The sequence below is a fragment of the Triticum aestivum genome, chromosome 1B (genome assembly GCF_018294505.1).
Source record: "Triticum aestivum cultivar Chinese Spring chromosome 1B, IWGSC CS RefSeq v2.1, whole genome shotgun sequence".
Classification (NCBI taxonomy): Eukaryota; Viridiplantae; Streptophyta; class Magnoliopsida; order Poales; family Poaceae; genus Triticum; species Triticum aestivum.
In genome coordinates, this window is record NC_057795.1 from 693,785,441 (window position 1) to 693,808,520 (window position 23,080).

At 44.8% G+C, this 23,080-nt stretch overlaps 1 long non-coding RNA gene across 1 annotated transcript in view; it reads right to left on the bottom strand.

Annotated features, from left to right (window-relative positions):
* Positions 1–19,642: 19,642 nt before the first annotated feature.
* Positions 19,643–23,080, bottom strand: part of LOC123101836 (uncharacterized) — a 30,192-nt gene continuing 26,754 nt past the window's right edge. The window contains exon 3 of the long non-coding RNA XR_006448605.1: positions 19,643–19,822. This is a non-coding gene — a long non-coding RNA (uncharacterized lncRNA). The remainder of the gene's footprint in view (positions 19,823–23,080) is intronic.

Genomic DNA, 23,080 nt, shown 5'->3' on the forward strand with positions numbered 1-23,080 from the left:
AAATAACAAGGATAACGTGGGTACTGCAGGGGCCACGAACGAGGTGGGAACCCTGAAGGAGGCTATGTCCGCGGCCGAACGCAATGCGGCCGCGGAACGGACGGAGCGAGAGAAACAGGAGGCGCGGGTGGCGGAGGTGCGGCAAGAGCTCCAGGCTCTCGTGGAAAAGCATGAGAGTTTGGAGCGTGACTCGAAGACTCGAGAGTCCGAGCTTGCCTCGGCTCTTGAAAGTGCCAAAGCCGCTAAGGCTGAGGCCCATAAGGCCCTCCAGGAGATTGAGGTGGTGAAGAAAATAGCGGCGGGTAAGGCATTTTTCATGCAAAGCAAGCATGTTAATGTAAATTACCTATTACTTACCCGAATTCGGAGCTCTCTAGGGGTGTTTGCAGATCTGCCTCGCAGTGTATCTGATGCTGCCTCATTTTACCGAGCCGAGGAGGGGAGCTCAACGGAGAAGGTCTTCTGGTCTCAGTACGCTGAGGCCGGCCATCCGGTGCCCCCTAGCAACCAGCTGAAGTAGCTGGTCGAGCTCCATAAGGTAGCCGAGCAGGCCATGAAGGGCCTCATAGTCCGGCTGTGGCCTGGAGAGGCCATGCCTAGGAGCTACTTCGGCCTCGTGCGGCGGCTGGTGGATGCGTGCCCCTGGGTGGAGGTCATCAAGCGCTCCGCCTGTATTGAAGGTGCTCGTCGGGCCCTTGCCCGCGCAAAGGTGCATTGGGGCAGGCTAGATGCGGAGAGGCTTATCACTGACGCGCCACCAGCGGGCAAGGAGTATCGTACGCCCGAGATGTACTATAAGACTGTCCTGAAGGGTGCCCGCAAGATTGCGGATGAGTGCCCCCGAGATGTAATTATTGAGTAAACTCGCTATGTGTTATCCTGTGCGCTGAAAACTTTGTTCATATGCGCTAAGCAACGCTTATTGATTTAAAATATTACCTTCTGTGCGGCCGTTTATTAAATCTGAGAGATGGCAAGTCGTCGGCTTCAGCCCCCATGCCACGAGTGCTGGGGTGTTCGGGATAAACTTGAGCGCTCTTGTTCCCATTTTTGGGTCCATCTAGGGAGGCGCTCAACACAACGAACAAGGCAACCGGACTTATAATGCTTGAACACTCTCACTTAGCCATAGAATTCTATAATTTTAAATTTCGGCGAAGCCCCTAGTATTCGGAAGACCGAGTTCGGGGCGCTATCCACGCCTTGGCCGGACATTATCCGGTTCTTCGCTCGAAGCGGCATAAGTCTTTAGGGACTCGAAAAGACCTCTCGAACAGCGACCAGTCTCTCGCCTTATCATGACAGTCAGTTTTAGCTTTCTCCACTGAGGCGCTCGCCCAGCTCAACCGGGGCGCAATCGCAGTGGTTCTCCCAGTGCTACCTTAGCCGACAGAACGGAACGTAAGGTACCAAAACATGGGAGCCGGGCAAACCCAACTATTGACCCAAGACATGATTCGGAGCCGATTCATATAATGCTATAAGTTCGGGGTGCCGCACTTGTGAAAGTGTTCGGACTTATCACACCATAATGCGGGGAACATAAGCCCCTGGTGTATTCGGCCGTACCAAAATATACGGGTGCAAGATGTCATTAATGAACATATATGTAAAGTAATGCAATTATAGGCAAAAAGTGCTGCATTGTTTATTCAAGGAATTCTGCTATGAGTGCAGAATGATACAAATAGTGCGGTAAGCAAGGGATTGGACTAATTAGACGTGTCCCCCTCCAGGGGTAGGCTGCGGAATGGTGTATTTAACAAATTTAATGCTCGTAATGGAGACCACCTGAGTGTTCGTCGCAGCCTTTATCCCTCCCTGGCTGTTGCATCGTGAGTTCGGCGGGTTCGCCGCCGGACAAGGCCTCTGGTGAACGGAGTCCTGTGTATAAAAAGAAGGAAAATAAAAATGAAAAGAGCGAGACACTTTGGAGCCCCTGGTGTGGTCGAGCCGCGCTCTGGGACTGTTGTGGTCGTGCCCATCCCCCTATGCCCATGGTATCTCCAGAGCGTAATGATGTACGCGGAGAGCTGGTCTTGCAATCATGCGAGGGCTGGGGTTGGGGCCGCATTGCTACGCGTGCTCGGAACGTGCCAGGTGGTCTTGATTGATGTTGCTCTGGGCGCGTTTGGCCGTGTCCGGTCGTTTAACGGCCGGACTCGAAAATTGCCTTAGAAGGCTGCTCTGTACTTCTGCCGCGAGAGCCGCTGTATGTTCCTCCGTTCGGAGGGAGCGTTCTGTATTTCCGTTAACCGTGATGACTCCACGAGGGCCTGGCATCTTGAGCTTGAGGTATGCATAATGCGGCACCGCGTTGAACTTTGCGAACGCGGTTCGTCCGAGCAGAGCGTGATAGCCGCTGCGGAACGGGACTATGTCGAAGATTAACTCCTCGCTTCGGAAATTATCCGGGGATCCGAAGACCACTTCCAGTGTGACTGAGCCTGTACAATTGGCCTCAACACCTGGTATGACGCCTTTGAAGGTCGTCTTTGTAGGTTTAATCCTTGAGGGGTCTATGCCCATCTTGCGCACTGTATCCTGATAAAGCAGGTTCAGGCTACTGCCGCCGTCCATCAGGACTCTCGTGAGGTGAAATCCATCGACGATTGGGTCTAAAACCAATGCGGCGAATCCGCCATGGCGGATACTGGTCGGATGGTCTCTTCGATCGAAAGTGATCGGGCAAGAGGACCATGGATTGAACTTCGGGGCGACTGGCTCCATCGCATATACGTCCCTCAGTGCACGCTTCCGCTCCCTCTTGGGTATATGGGTTGCGTATATCATGTTTACCGTCCGCACTTGTGGGGGGAAGCCCTTCTGTCTTCTACTGTTCGGCAGCCGGGTCTCTTCCTCGTCATCGCTGTGTAGCCCCTTGTCATTGTTTTCGGCAATTAACTTGCCTGCCTGCTTGAATACCCAACAATCTCTGTTGGTGTGGTTAGCTGGCTTTTCGGGGGTGCCATGTATCTGGCAAGAGCGGTCGAGTATTCGGTCCAAATTGGACGGACCCGAAGTGGTTCTTTTGAATGGCTTCTTCCGCTGACCGGGTTTAGAGCCTTGGAATCCGGCGTTGACTGCCGTATCCTCATTGTTGTCGCTGTTAACGCGACGTTTGTTTTTGTTTCGACGCGACCTGCCATTGTGGTCCTTAGTATCCGGACTGCCAGCATTTTTACTGAGGTTGTTGCTGCGAGCTAGCCAGCTATCCTCTCCCGCACAGAAGCGGGTCATGAGTGATGTGAGGGCTGCCATGGATTTCGGCTTTTCCTGTCCTAGGTGCCGGGCCAGCCACTCGTCGCGGATGTTATGTTTGAAGGCTGCGAGGGCCTCTGCATCCGGACAGTCGACGATTTGATTTTTCTTTGTTAAGAACCGTGTCCAGAACTGTCAGGCCGATTCGTCTGGCTGCTGAATTATGTGACTTAGGTCATCGGCGTCTGGTGGTCGCACATATGTGCCCTGGAAGTTGTCGAGGAATGCGGCTTCCAGGTCTTCCCAGCATCCAATTGACTCTGCGGGCAAGCTGTTAAGCCAATGCCGAGCTGGTCCTTTGAGCTTGAGCGGGAGATATTTGACGGCGTGGAGATCGTCGCCGCGGGCCATATGGATGTGAAGGAGATAATCCTCGATCCAAACCGCGGGGTCTGTTGTGCCATCGTAGGATTCAATGTTGACGGGTTTAAACCCTTCAGGGATTTGATGATCCATTACTTCGTCTGTGAAGCATAGTGGGTGTGCGGCGCCTCTATATTGAGCAATATCGCGACGTAGCTCAAGAGAGCGTTGTCTGCTGTGTTCGGCCCGGCCGGAGTTGTTGTATCCGGCGCGACGGTATTCGTCATGGGTCGTGGGGCGCCCACGTGATCCATAGATAGATCTGGATTGTCTTGCCTTGTCCTCCAATATATCCCGCAAGTCCGGCGCATTCCCTCGTGGCTTCGTACTTTTCAAGCGGTGCTATGGTACGGTCATGATGGAGGGCCTGGATGCCTCTCTGTCGCGACCACGGGGTGGTCGGTCGGCCGTATTGTGCGCTGGTGATGAAGGTATGTGTGCTTCCTCCTCTAGTCGGGGGAGCAACTTGCGTTTTGGGTAGCTCTTGGAGGGGCGTTCGAGTTCATACTCTTCGGCCGCGAGGACCTCGGTCCATCTGTCGGCCAGCAGGTCTTGATCAGCTTGAAGCTGCTGCTGCTTTTTCTTTAGGCTATTTGCTGTGGCCATTAGCCTGCGTTTGAAACGCTCTTGTTCGACGGGATCCTCAGGCACGACGAATTCGTCATCGTCGAGGCTTGCCTCGTCTCCGGAGGGAGGTATGTAATTATCATCCTCGACCTCTTCGTCTGCCGCTCTCTCGTGAGGGCTTGCTTCTGCATCCTCCTGTGCTGAATCTTGCTGGAGGGGATTGTCTTCGGCACTTTCTGGGGTGTTATTATCTCCTGTGCCGGAATCTCCATTCTTGCTGTGGCGGGATTTAGAGCGGCGCCGCTGACGTCGGCGCTTGGGTTGTTTCTTTAAGGAATCTGCCTCCGCTGCTTCTTCGCCGTCCCCATCTTTTGGGGTGTCCACCATGTATATGTCGTATGACGAGGTGGTCTTCCAGTGCCCTGTAGGCGCTGGTTCTTGATCGTCTCCGGCATCGTCGTCCATACCGTCGATGTCTCGGAGTCGTAGTCTAGCATGTCGGTTAGATCGTCGACAGTGGCTACAAAGTGGGTGGTGGGTGGGCTTTGAATCTCTTCGTCGTCCGCATCCCAACCATCCTGGCCGCAGTCCGGCCAGGGCTCTCCGGATAGCGAGAGATGCTTTAGCGAATTTAGGATGTCGCCAAAGGGTGAGTGCTGAAAGATGTCCGCGGCAGTGAACTCCATGATCGGTGCCCAATCGGATTCGATTGGCCGGGGCGCAGGAGGTTCGGAGTCCGGCAAGGAGTCCGGCGCCTCGGAGTCATGAGCTTTATAAGGGACAAGGTCAGTATTCGGCTCCATCGCCGTAGAAGTTGCAGCCCCCAGGCGGTGTCCAGCCACCGTCCTCGATCTGCGTGATCGGCTCCGAACTATGGGTCGGAGCAGATTCGTGTGCGGCCTCCAAAGTACTGTCCGGCGACAGAATTAGATCATGCCCATCGTGACAGTGCGGCGCGCTCGGTTGTGGCTCGGATCCATCGAAGATCAAGTCTCCGCGGATGTCTGCCGTGAAGTTTAGGCTTCCAAACCTGACCTGATGGCCAGGGGCGTAGCTTTCGATCTGCTCCAGATGGCCAAGTGAATTGGCCCACAGTGCAAAGCCGCCGAATACGAAGATCTGTCCAGGGAGAAAAGTCTCACCCTAGACTGAGTTGTTGTTGATTGAGGAAGCCATCAAGCCTATCGGCGGCGACACAGAGGAACTCACAATGAAAGCACCAATGTCGGTGTCAAAACCGGCGGATCTCGGGTAGGGGGTCCCGAACTGTGCGTCTAGGCGGATGGTAACAGGAGACAAGGGACATGATGTTTTTACCCAGGTTCGGGCCCTCTCGATGGAGGTAAAACCCTACTCCTGCTTGATTGATATTGATGATATGGGTAGTACAAGAGTGGATCTACCACGAGATCAAGGAGGCTAAACCCTAGAAGCTAGCCTATGGTATGATTGTTGTAATGGTTGTGTTGTCCTACGGACTAAAACCCTCCCGGTTTATATAGACACCGGGGAGGGCTAGGGTTACACAGAGTCGGTTACAATGGTAGGAGATCTACATATCCGTATTGCCAAGCTTGCCTTCCACGCCAAGGAAAGTCCCATCCGGACACGGGATGAAGTCTTCAATCTTGTATCTTCATAGTCTTGGAGTCCGGCTGACGATGATAGTCCGGCTGTCCGGACACCCCCTAGTCCAGGACTCCTCACTCTCCCTCTCTCCTTGCTGGATCAAGGCATGGGAGACGTCACCGGGTTGCACGTGTGTTGAACGCGGAGGTGCCGTCCGTTCAGCACTAGGATCTCCGGTGATTTGGATCACGACGAGTACGACTCCTTCAACCCCGTTCTCTTGAATGCTTCCGCTTAGCGATCTACAAGGATATGTAGATGCACTCTCCTTTCCCTCGTTGCTAGTCTCTCCATAGATAGATCTTGGTGACTCGTAGGAAAATTTTGAATTTCTGCTACGTTCCTCAACAGTGGCATCATGAGCTAGGTCTATTGCGTAGATTCTATGCATGAGTAGAACACAAGTTGTTGTGGGCGTTGATTTTGTTCAATATTCTTACCGTTACTAGTCCAATCTTGTTTCAACGGTATTGTGGGATGAAGTGGCCCGGACCGACCTTACACTTACATGAGACAGGTTCCACTGACTGACATGCACTTTTTTTTGCAGGGCATGTTGTGTTGTGATGATATAAATTGTTGTATGAGATGATCATGTTTTGTAACAGAGTTATCGTCAACTGGTAGGAGCCATATGGTTGTCGCTTTATTGTATGTAATGCGATCGCCATGTAATTGCTTTACTTTATCACTAAGCGGTAGCGATAGTTGTAGAAGCAATAGTTGGCGAGACGACAACGATGCTTCGATGGAGATCAAGGTGTCAAGCCAGTGATGATGGTGATAATGACAGTGCTTTGGAGATAGAGATCAAAGGCACAAGATGATGATGGCCATATCATATCACTTATATTGATAGCATGTGATGTTTATCCTTTATGCATCTTATTTTTCTTAGTTCGGCGGTAGCATTATAAGATGATCTCTCACTAAAATTTCAAGGTATAAGTGTTCTCCCTGAGTATGCACCGTTGCGACAGTTCTTCGTGCTGAGACACCACGTGATGATCGTGTGTGATAAGCTCTACGTTCACATATAATGGGTGCAAGCCAGTTTTGCACACGCATAATACTCAGGTTAAATTTGACAAGCCTAGCATATGCAGATATGGCCTCGGAACACTGGAGACCGAAAGGTCGAGCGTGAATCATATAGTAGATATGATCAACATAGTGATGTTCACCATTGAAAACTATTTCATCTCACATGATGATCGGACATGGTTTAGTTGATTTGGATCACGTGATCATTTAGATAACTAGAGGGATGTCTATCTAAGTGAGAGTTCTTAAGTAATATGATTAATTGAACTTTAATTTATCATGAACTTAGTCCTGATAGTATTTGCATATCTATGTTGTAGATCAATAGCTCGTGATGTAGTTCCCCGTTTATTTTTTGATATGTTCCTAGAGAAAAATAAGTTGAAAGATGTTAGTAGCAAAGATGCAGACTAGCTCCGTGATCTGAGGATTATCCTTATTGTTGCACAAAAGTATTATGTCCTTGATGCACCGCTAGGTGACAGAACTATTGCAGGAGCAGATGCAGACGTTATGAACGTTTGACAAACTCGGTATGATGACTACTTGATAGTTTAGTGCACCATGCTTTACGGCTTAGAACCGGGACTTCAAAAATGTTTTTGAACGACATGGAGCATATTAGATGTTCCAAGAGTTGAAATTGGTATTTCATACTCATGCCCGTGTCGAGAGGTATGAGACCTCTAACAGTACTTTGCCTGCAAGATGGGGGAGAATAGCTCAACCAGTGAGCATGTGCTCGGATTGTTTGGGTACTATAATTGCTTGAATCAAGTGGGAGTTAATCTTCCAGATAAAATAGTGATTGACAGGGTTCTCTAGTCACTATCACCAAGTTACTGGAACTTCGTGATGAACTATAATATGCAAGGGATGACGAAAGTAATTCCCAAGCTCTTCGCGATGCTGAAATCAGCGAAGGTAGAAATAAAAAAAAGCATCAAGTGTTGATTGTTGACAAGACCACTAGTTTCAAGTAAAAGGGCAAGGGAAAGAAAGGGAACTTCAAGAAGAATGACAAGCAAGTTGCCACTCCCATGAAGAAGCCCAAAGCTAGACCCAAGCCTGAAACTGAGTGTTTCTACTACAAAGGAAATGGTCACTGGAAGTGGAACTGCCCTAGATACTTGGCGGATAAGAAGGATGGCATAGTGAACAAAGGTATATTGGATATACATGTTATTGATGTGTACTTTACTAGTGTTTATAGCAACCCCTCGGTATTTGATACTGATTCAGTTGCTAAGAGTAGTAACTCAAAACGGGAGTTGCAAAATAAACAGAGACTAGTTAAGGGCGAGGTGATGATGTGTGTTGGAAGTGATTCCAAGGTTGATAAGATCACCATCGCACACTCCCTTTACCTTCGGGATTAGTGTTGAACCTAAAATAAATGTTATTTGGTGTTTGCGTTGAGCATGAATATGATTGGATCATGTTTATTGCATGGCTATTCATTTAAGTCAAAGAATAATTGTTGTTCTATTTACATGAATAAAACCTTCTATGGTCATACACTCAATATAAATGGTTTATTGAATCTCGATCGTAGTGATACACATATTCATAATATTGAAGCCAAAAGATGCAAAGTAATAATGATAGTGCAACTTATTTGTGGCACTTCCATTTAGGTCATATTGGTGTACAGCGCATGAAGAAACTCCATGTTGATGGGCTTTTGGAATCACTTGATTATGAATCACTTGATGCTTGCGAACCATGCCTCATGGGCAAGATGACTAAGACTCTATTCTCCAGAACAATGGAACGAGCAACTGACTTATTGGAAATAATACATACTGATGTATGCGGTCTGATGAGTGTTGAGGCTCGCTGCGGGTATCGTTATTTTCTAACCTTCACAGATGATTTGAGCAGATATGGGTATATCTACTTGATGAAACATAAGTCCGAAACATTTGAAAAGTTCAAAGAATTTCAGAGTGAAGTGGAAAATCATCATAACAAGAAAATAAAGTTTCTACAATCTGATCATAGAGACGAATATTTGAGTTACGAGTTTTATCTTCAATTAAAACAATGTGGAATAGTTTCACAAACTCATGCCACCTGGAACACCACAACATAATGGTGTGTCCGAATGTCATAACCGTACTTTCTTGGATATAGTGCGATCTATGATGTCTCTTACCGATTTACCACTATCGTTTTGGGGTTATGCATTAGAGACAGCTACATTCACGTTAAATAGGGCACCATCTAATCCGTTGAGATGACACCGTATGAACTATGGTTTGGCTAGAAACCTAAGCTGTCGTTTCTTAAAGTTTGGGGTTGCGATGCTTATGTGAAAAAGTTTCGACCTCATAAGCTCGAACCCAAATCGGAGAAGTGCGTCTTCATAGGATACCCAATAGAAAATGTTGGGTACACCTTCTATCACAGATCCGAAGGCAAGATCTTTGTTGCTAAGAATGGATTCTTTCTAGAGAAGAAGTTTCTCTCGAAAGAAGTGAGTGGGAGGAAAGTAGAACTTGATAAGGTAATTGTACCTTCTCCCAAATTGGAAAGTAGTTCATCACAGAAATCAGTTTCAGTGATGCCTACACCGATTAGTGAGGAAGTTAATGATGATGATCATGAAACTTTAGATCAAGTCACCACTGAACCTCGTAGGTCAACCAGAATACGTTTCACACCAAAGTGGTACGGTAATCCTGTTCTGGAAATCATGTTACTAGGCCATGACAAACCTACGGTAATCATGTTTTGGTTTAGGGCTTTGGGGGCCGGGCCCCTCTTTCCTTCTCCCCTCCTCCTCTTTCCTTCCCCTCCTAGTTGGACTAGGAAAGGGGGAACCTACTCCTAGTAGGAGTAGGATTCCCCCTTGGGGCGCACCCTATGAGGCCGCAGGCCCCCTCCCCTTGCTCCTTTATATACGTGGCCAGGGGGCACCCCATAGACACACAAGTTGACAATTGTCTAAGCCGTGTGCAGCGCCCCTCTCCACATATTACCACCTCGGTCATATCATTGCAATGCTTAGGCGAAGCCCTGCGCAGGTAACTTCATCATCACCGTCACCACACCGCCGTGCTGACGAAACTCTCCCTCGGCCTTAGCTAGATCAAGAGTACGAGGGACGTCACCAAGCTGAATGTGTGCAGATCGCGGAGGTGTCGTGCGTTGGGTACTTGATCGGTTGGATCGCGAAGACGTTCAACTACATCAACCGCATTACTCAACGCTTCCGCTTTCGGTCCGAGGGTACGTAGATAACACTCTCCCCTCTCGTTGCTATGCGTCACCTAGATGGATGTTGCGTGTGCGTAGGAAATTTTTGAAATTACTGTGTTCCCCAACACGGGGCACCTCCTTCCTAAGTACTATCGAGTCTGCTTTGAACTGTTATGGTTTATGCGTTGAACTATTATGAAGTGTAGTACTGCTTATCTGAATTATGCTGTTAAGTAGTTGGTGCTTTGTTTATACTCTGCTCTGCTTATGATGTGTGCTACATGGTTGTGCCGAAGTGTGCTGGTAACCTCACCAACTAGCCAAAGTGGTTACCACACACCAAGCGTTGCATACAACCAAACACCATGCCTTGGGTTTGTCCACTAACATGCAGGCAACCGAACACCAGATAGTGTGGTTCAGCCCATGCAGGCAAGAGGACATGCAGGCAACCAAACAACTTGCAGATGGTACATTTGAGGCTGCATTTGCATAGCCAGGCTGAGTTGAGAAGGCTATGCAATGTAGCTACTGTAAACTACGGCAACCAAACACACCCATACAGAATGATATTCAGCACAAAGCTGAGTACTAGAGAGAATTAGGTTGAAGAAAATCACGGCCCATTTGACGCCTCGGCGGAGAGCAATTCATGAACATCTCTTCTAAACTGATTTTTTTCTGTGGCGTCTAGCCAAACATTCGATCCCTATGCCAGAAGTTCTTCAACACATAAACATGGCCACTTTGGCTTCTTGCTCTTTGTGCGGTGCAGAAGACTCCTGGAATATCTAAGGTCAAAAGTGACGCAGTCATAGAAGTAGCTTAAGCTATATCAACACTAACTCAAACTTATTATTGGAAGTCACCTTCGGATGGCTTTCTTCAAGAAGATCAAGATGGATACCAAGATAGTCAAAAACGGAGCTTGGATGCAAAAGTTATGACAATTTTAGGGATGTTTTTATTGACATTAGATTATAAAATGGCATAAAACATAATTAAGATGGACTCTGATGGAAAACTGTTCAACATAAAAATTGTGTGTCTCGTCAAAATGGTACATTTTGATATAAAAATCGTCTTATTCTGAGGTCGTATGCAACCTTAGAGCCAAAACAAGGCGAGAAACAGAAACTACAGATTCATTTCGGACAACCGAGTTGATTTGATTCGGTGAGACCGGGTTGACTCGGCAATTCCAAGTGAAACCACTCAAAAATTCTGAGTGAGATACAGAAAATCACAGAAAGTTGGCCACGACCACTCGGTGAAACCGAGCGAAGCCACTTGAAGCCTCCGAGTCGATTCAGAAAATTGCCATAGTTTACTGTCAGAGTTAGGTAATTTTCGTCAAAAACACTTTTGGCTATGTAAAGAAGTGAGTCATCATTGATAAATGGGTACATCAGTGATGCTACTGCTACTGCTTTGGCAGATCAGAACTATGAGGTTGAGCAATGCATCAGCGATGAACAGACAGCAGGCCCACATGGTTGGTGTTTATGTTGGATCAAAGGACCCACGACAAACAGGGAACAACAGTCTGATTTCACCGCTGAAACACGAGGATGTGGTGGAACGTTTCTGCCTTGAATGGGGTGCACCTGAGGATGATCTTGCCATGGAATTACAACTTATCAAGGTACCAGAGAAATTTTGTGTTCTGAGATAGGTAGTGATGATGTGATTGTGATCTACTCCCTCCGTTTCTAAATATTTGTCTTTCTAGAGATTTTAACAAGTGACTACATACGAAGCAAAATGAGTGAATCTACACTCTAAAATTTATGGTGTCATTTATGGTGTCAATGTTGCATGGAAGTATATACATCCGCATGTGGTAGTTCATTTAAAATCTCTAAAAAGACAAATATTTAGAAACGGAGGGAGTATATTTCAATGCATTAAGCTCACACCTGCAGCCCCTGCTGCATGCCTTTTTCCTACATATATCTGCGTTTACATGCCCTTTTCTATATTAAAAATGTAGTCTGCCACGTCCTTTCTTGTCTCCAAATAAACAGATACCATGGAGCTTTTTTTTGAACCAGGCTTCACCCCTTTTCATTGCAAATGAACAGAAATGCAACAGTTTCATAAACATTGCCAGGAGGAGAGAAAGAGGTATAGCGAGTTCAAGCACTGCCAGAAAATCCACTGCATTCGCCCACTGTCGAAACGAATGCTATGCGAAAAAAACCTGAACAACACCAATAGATCAAAAGTAACAACACTATTACAGCTCCAGTCACACGGAGAAGGGGCAGCATCAAACCGAACAAAATGAAAGAGACCCTACGCAGTCCATTACAACACCCAAAAGCATGATGAAGATAGCATGGAGCTGAAGAAGCATTAGGGTGTCTCCATGAACATGTACCATAGAGCTGATGTTAACATATACTCACTCCGTTCTTAAATATCGTAGGATTACAGTTACAGTTCAAATTCAATACAGAACAGGAAGAAGGCCAGGATCAAAATAAATAGCATATACTTCGATGCAACATTGACACCATAAATGACATCATCCTCAACTCAATACAGAACAGGAAGAAGGTCAGGATCAAAATATACAAAAAACAACCCAATCGGGGCGACCATATCATGTATATTAGTTGTGATTTTTTCATTAATGAAACTAGTAGAGTGCCCGTGCGTTGCCACGGGCTCTTGAATTTTTTTACAAGAGTTACATGTTAAATTTCACATGCACAAACAATATAACACAAACACAATTACTGAATAATTGAAGTCCATTTTGCAATGAAAATTGATACCAAAAAGAAAGACTAACGACATTTATCACCTGCCTCGTAGATGGTCTGGAGCAAGCATGCAATATATGTAAGCATTTATCACTTGTAGTCAACATTTAGATTATATATATATATATATATATTTCGTTGCAATTATTAATTACAAAGTTTATGCAGTTGGTCTTACACCATCGTGTAAGAACATATCATCTTTCAAAAGGCATTCCAAATCATCCGTTGATAACAAGATGTCCACGAACATAGTGTGTACAAACATAGTGTGTCGATGTCATATATTTCGTTGCAATTATTAATTACAAAGTTTATGCAGTTGGTCTTACACCCTCGTGTAAGAACGTATCATCTTTCAAAAGGCATTCCAAATCATCCGTTGATAACAAGATGTCCACGAACATAGTGTGTCGATGTCATAAAAAAGTGAGCCAACTTAGACAATAAAATGAGCCAAATTAGTTGAATACAGAAGGCAATTTCACAAAGAAAATATTGATAATAACATCAAAGAAATACCTTGTGCGATAACATTTAAATTGGCATCCTTTTTTGGTTTGTTATGAGATATCACTGCTTCGACATCATTATGTTGTAAAAAACTCGGTGAATTTATTGTCCCTTTCAGTAACTTTGCATCAGAACCCTCAATGGATTCTTTTTGTGCATATCCAAAGTCCATATCCATGTCTTCTATATTCTGAAGAAACAATAATATACAAAAATATATCTTTTGTATTTGCATGTACAATATACATACCGAGGAAGGTTAGCTATATGCACCTCTTCTCGTGGTGTTTCAGTGCGGTCTGTCATCGTTACATCAGTGCATATGTTGGAACCCATCACTTTGTATCTACGATGAAATATATATGATCAAATATAAATGATATTTTCTACTGCATAATACTCCCTCCTATTTTTTTAGTCTACGCATAACTCACATCATGCATACCAAGGAGACCTACTTGTAATTTTTTGGACGAAATTGCCCCTGTGCTAGTTGAATTGCAGCGACCAGGAAAGCTGGGAAGCTATGATCACCGGGGCCAGTTATTGGCCCGTCCTCCTCGTTTCCTCTGCATGGCTGTTATTGGCCCATTCTCCTTTGCATGCGGGGCTGAAGATTATGATAGACTTGGAAGAAACCGCTACAAATCAGGATCGCGCAGAGTATTGCGGAAAAAACAAGAAAAACTTATGTGCAGAGTAAAAGGGATCGGAGGGAGTATAATCATATATAATATCTGGAAAAAATAAAAGTGAAACTGACACAACTATTTTCTCTATAAAAAAACATAGTTGACATTATTAGGAAAATATGTTGATTAAATAATTGTACTAACACAAAATTTGGGGAAAACAACAAACCTTCTTTAACCAAGTATATTTGTTTTTTCTCTCAATTTTATTGTGATACCCTTAGTATATGAAAGGTAATTATAAATATATTTATTTTTATGAACCATATTATATATATATACACTTTTATTGTTTCTGTGAGGTATGTATACTTTTAATATCTATTTTTTTGTCATAAATTCCCACACATGCGAGTTTAGAATTTCTATCGTTGAGCAAAATTTTCACACAAGGCCCAAATTAGCTATCCACCACGGCCCAACCAACACCCAAACTTAGCCCCCTAAAAAAATAACTATAAAAGAAACTACCTTATCCACAGTATATTTTTTTTGAGGGATTACAATATACCTGGACAAATTGGCCGGCCCGGCCCGGCCAGGATTACACGGGCCAGGCACGACACTTCTCGGCCAGGCACGCGTGCTGGCCTCCCCGGCCCAGGCACGGCAAAGTTGCCTCACAGGCCGGCTCGACGGCCCACCTGGCGTGCTGGCCTCTGGGCTCAGTGGCCACCCCTCGCCTTTTCCCCTCCCCCCCCCCCCCCCCGCTGCATCCCAACCCTAACCCCACTCACTCACCACTCTCCCCTCCACTCACTCACTTCCTCTCGCACTTTACCCTCCCCCGCCGCATCGCCGCGTGCCTCGACGAGCCGGCCCGCGTGACTCCGCCTGCCGACTGCCGATCTGTCACATGTCGCGGCAGATCTTGGGGCTCACTCACCGGTCCTCTCCACTCACCCACCACCTCTCACCCTCTCCCCTTCCCCCACTGCATCGCTGCGCGAGTCACCAAGCCCGCAACCGCGCGACTCCGCCCGCCGACCACCGCATCAGTCCCATGCCGCGACCGGTCTTGTGGCTCATTCACCTCTCTTATCCACTCACTCCAACATCTCAGCCATCTCCCCTCCCCCCGCCGCATCTCCGCGTGCGACTCCGCCCACCGACCACCGCATCGGCGCGGCTAGGGGCTCCGATGAGCTGTGTGCGGCACGACCAACGAGGACGGGCGCAGCGAGCTTATTGAAACGGGTGCCGGTGCTCGGTCTTGTCCCGTTCCCCTCGCATCCGCGGCGGTGTTCGTCTCCGGCAAGGTGGCAGGTGGATCCGAAGCGCGGCAGTTCAGGGGGAATCGCTGGGAGGTGGAGGAAGGACGAAAAAAACCATGGTAGGTGGGACAAAAATTAGCCATAGAACGGAGACTACCAACTGAGATATTAGGAGTAGAGATAAACTCTATAAAAATCAATGAAAAAGTAGCGCGTTATAACAAAATAGGAGCGGCCTTAAAATACGCTATTAGCATGCTATATCGCACTATAGCATTCTATTAGCGAGGCAATGTACATTGATTTATTTAGCTAGACAATTCTATAGCGTGCTATTAGCGGTGCTTTTTTCAGTGAAAAATACATTACAAATATATTAGTAGTAGACTCAAGGAAGCATCAATACATTTGTCAACATGCATTCCCTTGAATGGTAGCTTAACAACCCATCACAAAATGGTAGTTACGAAAGATGTATACAAGAGGAGATGACAACATGTAGTCAATTTAAAACACAAGTATAAGAATTATACTCTGCTTTAGTGCAAGCCATTCAAAAAGCATACTTGATTCAAGTTTGGATATGAGAACACCGTGACAAAAAGCATACGTCAATGCCTCACCGTGCACCTCTCCTAGTCTCCCTTTCCTCCGTACATTTTTCGCATCCTCAATTCCTCCTAGCGTTCCTTCAAACAAGAAAATGAGAAGATATTTTTTTTCAAGGGGCATCAACACAGAACCATGACCTTCGCATCTTCTTGAAGACTATTGGCGAGTGAACCTTCATGCGGAGCCATGTTTTCCATTGACAACGTCCTCCGCCCTGGCCTATATCACAGAAGTTATTTTCCATCAGACCTACAATGCCATTAACAAGATGATTTAAGAATGAACGTGTAAGTATTCCTAGCATGAAAAGCATAGCAAATTTGAGTGCCAAAACATAACAGTAAAGTTGTACAGTTTCATGCGGAGTTGAGCTTCAATACAATGCCAGAGCTCTATCTTCAGCGAACTGATAATACGAAAATATCAGTACCAAAAATATAATCGTGAAATGGTGAACACGAACTTAGCTTTGGATGTTCAGTGCCAATTATGATGCCCAACTCAGTTGATGTTACCACGGAGAATTATATAACAAGCATTGAGCGTTAAATAGCTTGAAACCTTATACTTAAGGTCACTTGTCTATCTGATTGTAAATGATAGGATGCAATATTACATTATCATTACTTAATTGAAGAATATAATTATATTTGCGATTGTTATTAAAGCAATCTTCATACACAAATTCTAGAGCATCAGATTTCTCTTTGTATAGAAGGTCCTAAAATCAGTGAGCTCTAGAAACTTCAGGCAGAAAATTATCGCGAGGGCATACAAATTGAAGTATAATTTGAAGAATCAACCCGGGAAACTACAACCAGGAACCATTTTATTTCGGCTTCAGTTCCTAATTTTTTTAATATTCAATATCTAGTGTGGAAAAGAGTGATTTATAACCTCTATGTCCATATCGGTATGTCCCAGTTTCAGTCGTCATCATTTCAGTTACAGTTTCCTCTCGTGCAAGCCCCAAATCAGTAAGCTTCAGCTTCTTACGGTTTGTAGTAAGCAAAAAAATTATCTGCCCACACAAAACTTTTATTAGGACATCGTAAAAGCATAAAAAGTGTGATAGAGCAGCTCTGACATAAAGGAAAAAAACAACTACTGGAAGAAGCTATAAAGTAAAGCAAGCAAAACAAAATGGTAAGACTGATAGGGAGAAAGAAACAAATCATGAGTGACCATGAACAGGTACTAAAGCAAAGCAGATACCATGGATGTGAAATCAGGAAAATTTTAGATGATTAACGGACCAACTACTGAAAATCAAAGAAGCTGAACCAAAAAGAAGAAACTAAAAACAATACCTTTGCAAGTAGTCATTCATTTTTGAAACCAGATGCTATGACGATGAGGTGCAAAAGGTGAAACAAATAGTACTCACACAAATAAGAAAAGAATGTTTTATTGAAGTGTCGTAAATAGTTAAAAGCAGATGCCTCTAACCCACTTGATTCTACAAGTAAATAAGCAACAGATCTTACTGCTGAATGCAATGGTTGGTATCCAAACGGGAAAAGGGTACATCGTCTTTAACCTGTTGACACTATGACAGCTTTAATCACCATTAGAAACAATCCTGATTAGAAATGCATTAGGATTTCTAATAAACCCCATGATACAGCAAATTGGTATTATGAATCAAAATGTTTAGAAATCATGTAATTCTACCGCAAAAAATTTATTATGAATATTGAACATATTAAGGAGAAGTGTCTTGGCAAAAATAGAATAAAGCATTCAGGATAAGAACCTCACCTGCCAATGGAACCTAATCCAATAAATATAGGTAAAGATGAATAAAAACTTCCCATGATAGTGCTCCAAGTCATCATGATTTGCACACAGAGAGTCGGGCCCATTGCCTCCGTGTCTGCTCCCAGCTCCATCAGCGGACCACCAACATATCCCGCGGCAGCTCCAGCGGCGTCCCTTCCGATCAGGGGCGACCACATCAGTGCCCAGCACAAGCAGCGCACACACTGACGTCCCTGCCACGACGTGCAACAACATCAGCCCATCGGCGGCGGTGCGGGGCCTCCACATTGGCACGCAGCTCGAGCAGCCCATGCACAACTCGAGCTAAATACCCATGCCTTGCCACTTGATGATAAAGAAAGTATGGGTTCGTTAGTTAATATATTTAGTCAAATACGCCGAGTACAACATATGTTCAGTTTTATCACATCTCATATATGCATTATTGATCTCATCAAACATTTTTGAATGTTAACATACATAAACAAAAGGTCATATCGTAACTCCTAACATACATACATGAATGTTAGCACTGTCACTGTCCTAGGGGCAAAGAATCTGCATTGTTTCGTAACGAGTCTCACCACTTTCGTCTGTTCTTGTGGTTACTCTCATAACCATAGACAATCTATTTTAGGAAAGATCGGGACGGTGTTGCAATTACGCATGTCAAGAGAAAGCTGATCAGATGCCATAAGCCCATAATCATGTGCGAAGATGAAACTTAGAACGTGCCTTGCACTACAGTGAAAATTTTTACCTCTCATATTTGCAGACCCAATGGGTAATAAGTAATCCCATATGCACCCTTTCTCCGAGCCACATCATGGTCGCCCCCACGCTCGTCAGCACGCTTGCCTTCCTCACGCACACTGCTTAGTTTCGGCTTCACCACTAGCAATATTTAGTGAATACAAAAAACACTGACCTAAAATAGATAAGCTTGATTCTTCACTGCAGAGAATAATTTGGACGTATTAGCAAAGACATGTACCCGATAATTTTGCCTGACATAATGGTGTGAGCATTAGAAACATTGAAACAAGAGTCTGTCAATTCAGTAAACTCATAAGACCAAGCAGAATGACATTTTCAGGACGCAATTTTGTTGTTGCCTTTAATAGTCAAACTTCCAGGACGCCACGGGCTACTGTACATATAGAGATAGACATTAACCTGCACAACTCAATAGGTATACTCGACATGGCCCGCACAACTCAATATGTGTGCTCTCAAAATAGAACAGGAAAGTAAAGACATGTACATGGATTCATTCATGGAGTTGAATAGTCAAAGATAGATATAACTAAACCAAAAAAGAATCAGTAGCAAACCACGACTAATGCAGATCACCAAGCTAATTATGAACCGAAACATACCAAAAACCCATCACGAGAATAGTGCATAACTTGATGGCTTCCCAATTCAATCCACTATGACCAAACTATCACTTGATTTCTGGATTCATTTAATTTGATGTTGAACAAATATGACGGCAACGGAGACTTGACGACCCAGGGCGGTGTGACGATGGGCTTCCCGAGGTCCTGCTAATGCGTTCCTACGAGAAACAATGTAGGTATATGTAAATGTAACCACCCGCCCTCAGTCCACACAGATTGGAAAAGATGCATAATATTTAAATAAATGAATTAGAAACACTACCATATTAAAAGAACAAATGATAAATGTTGTTCAGCCTTTATGTGAATACCGCAATCGGAAGATGAAAACAAAAAATATTTAAAATTCTTGAGAACTAACAAAATAACACAAAAATGCAAACCTAGAATAAGCAAACATACTGGTTGTAATGAATAAGCAAACAATTACATGGGCAACCTTAATTTGGCACATACAAATACACATATTCTGGGAGCCAGGTCATATGATTATTAGCAAGATTTTGTAAAAACACTATTTGTGACTTCTGCATGACCAAGACGTCCGAACGTTTCAGTGGAGGCGGTAGTGAATAATCCTAGCAGATCTGGAAAAAATGCAAGGCATGGTAGAGAGGGCCAAGAGAATTACAAAATGGGGAGGCTCATCTTGGTGGCGGGAAGTCTCCGCAAAGCCCCACAACCTGTGACTTCTCCTGCGATGTTATGCACTACTCTAGGCATGTCACCGCCGTTGAGCATATCAAAGATAGGGAGTTCTCCTATATGGCAGCTGTGATGATGCCCACCTGAAAGTGACATGTTGGGAGGCGATGATAAGTGTGGCGGCAAGGAATCCCTCAAAGAATGATTACTGAACAATCAGACAACCCAATAGTCACCCAAAAAAGATACAATTCCATCTTTTAAGACGACATTTTATACTGAAAAGAGTATTTTGGCAATTTACTAAAATGCATATTGAAAGTGCTAGTATCGACTAGAGGGGGGGTGAATAGGCGATTTTTATGAAAGTCTTCAAAACTTGGAAGTTTCAAAGACAAACAACAGAAATAACCTAATTGATATGCAGCGAAAGATAAACTACCCTAAACACGCCATAGTCAAGTATGTAATGATGTGAAAGTACAGGACTAATAGCAGTTAGGTAGTAAGGATCAAGATGGAAGATAGTGTGAAGCCAATCAATAATAGTAGTCAAGCAATGAAGTCAAACAGATACACAGATAGACAATGACTTCACGAAGACAAACTTAAGTAAGGTTGGAAGGGATAGAACCAGTTGCTTGTTGAAGACACAGGATTTGTTGGACCAGTTCCAGTTGTTGTGACAACTGTACGTCTGGTTAGGGAGGCTGAGATTTAACTCAGAAGACCGTGTCTTCACCTTATTCCCCTTGAGCTAAGGACACCCAGTCCTCGCCCAATCACTCTGGTAAGTCTTCAAGGGAGACTTCCAAACCTTCACAGACTTCGTTCCCCGGCAATCCACAATGACTCTTGGATGCTCAGAACGCGACACCTAACCGGCTGGAGGATTCACAGTCCTCAAGTGTAATAAGTCTTCAGGTCACACAGACAGAAAGACTTCAGTGATGCCTAACACTCTTTGGCTCTGGGTGTTTGGGTTTTGTCCTCGCAAGGATTTCTCTCTCTCAAATGCTTCGAGGTGGGTTGCTCTCAAATGACAAAAGTCGTGCACAAACTCTGAGCAGCCACCAATTTATGGTGTAGGGGGTGGGCTATTTATAGCCACTAGGCAACCCGACCTGATTTGTCCAAAATGACCCTGGGTCACTAAGGAACTGACACGTGTTCCAACGATCAGATTTCAAACACACGCGGCAACTTTATTTGGGCTACAAGCAAAGCTGACTCATCCAGCTCTGGATAAGATTTGCTCTCATTGTCTTCGCTCGAAGACATAGGATTTGAGTTGAGCATCACTTCAGTCACTCTGACTTAGTTCACTTGGACCCCACTTAACAGTACGGTGGTTCCTATGACTCAACAAAGAAGAAAAGGAAACAACAAAACTACACAGTCTTCACGCTCCAGAGTCTTCACACAATGTCTTCTCATGTCATAGTCTTCAATATGAATATCTTCTCATACCACCATTGTCTTCAATGTCTTCATACATTTTTAGGGGTCATCTCCGGTAGGTAAACTGAGTCAATGAGGGACACTACCTGCGTTATCCTGCAATCCTCACAAACGCATTAGTCCCTCAACCAACTTTGTCGTTAATACTCCAAAACCAACTAGGGGTGGCACTAGATGCACTTACAGTCTCCCCCTTTTTGGTGATTGATGACAAACTGGTTGAAGTTTTCAACGGGGATAAAGTATGTGAAATTGTAAGGATAGGGAATTGTCTTCATAAGTTGCAAGGGCTCCCCCTGAAGATGTGCATATAAGTAATTTGCTTTTGGAATTCAAATGCACATGGCAGGTTGTACTTGTGGAGATCCACTTCAACTTATGAAGATAATTCATCATGCATGAAATGATATAGCAAGTAGAATGACATGCATAATGAAAAATGGACGTCTGCAGAATGATCTGAGTGCGGAAGTTATCATTGCACATGCGGAATTTATCATCGCATCATAGTAGAGCAAATAAGTAGCAGAAGTAGCAGACGACCATCAAGTTTAGGTGTTACAACTCAAAGAACCAAATGTTTCAAAATGCAAGAGTTGTAAGCACGCAGCAAAATATAATGCAACTGCCCTTATGAACCCGCTTGAAGACTATCAATTCATACGCTTCTCCCCCTTTTGTCAGTAAGGACCAAAAAGATTTGAAGACATAGAGCATCTACTCGTCATCATGAGTAGGTGAAGCAGCAGGGTTGTCGGCGTTGGTTGGCGGTGCAGATGAACTTGGTGCAGTGTCGATGCGCATAGTTGTAGGAGGTGGTGAAGTAGCATCATCTTCATCATCGATCACTCTGGCATTTACTGTTGCCGCGGAAGAAGAATATTCAGAGTCTTCAAGAGATGGGTTGCAACGTAAGACAACAGTCCGTGGAGGAGTTGTAGGAAATATGCCCTAGAGGCAATAATAAAAGCATTATTATTATATTTCCTTGTTCATGATAATTGTCTTTATTCATGCTATAATTGTGTTATCCGGAAATCGTAATACATGTGTGAATAACAGACACCAACATGTCCCTAGTGAGCCTCTAGTTGACTAGCTCGTTGATCAACAGATAGTCATGGTTTCCTGACTATGGACATTGGATGTCATTGATAACGAGATCACATCATTGGGAGAATGATGTGATGGACAAGACCCAATCCTAAACATAGCACAAGATCATATAGTTCGTTTGCTAGAGTTTTCCGATGTCAAGTATCTTTTCCTTAGACCATGAGATCGTGTAACTCCCGGATACCGTAGGAGTGCTTTGGGTATGCCAAACGTCACAACGTAACTGGGTGACTATAAAGGTAGACTACGGGTATCTCCGAAAGTGTCTGTTGGGTGACATGGATCAAGACTGGGATTTGTCACTCCGTATGACGGAGAGGTATCACTGGGCCCACTCGATAATGCATCATCATAATGAGCTCAGAGTGACCAAGTGTCTGGTCACGGGATCATGCATTACGGTATGAGTAAAGTGACTTACCGGTAACGAGATTGAACAAGGTATTGGGATACCGACGATCGAATCTCGGGCAAGTAACATATCGATAGACAAAGGGAATAGCGTACGGGGTTGATAGAATCCTCGACATCGTGGTTCATCCGATGAGATCATCGTGGAGCATGTGGGAGCCAACATGGGTATCCAGATCCCGCTGTTGGTTATTGACCGGAGAGTCGTCTCGGTCATGTCTGCTTGTCTCCCGAACCCGTAGGGTCTACACACTTAAGGTTCGGTGACGCTAGGGTTATGAAGATATGTATATGCAGAAACCCGAATGTTGTTCGGAGTCCCGGATGAGATCCCGGACGTCACGAGGAGTTCCGGAATGGTCTGGAGGTAAAGAATTATATATAGGAAGTGCTATTTCGGGCATCGGGACAAG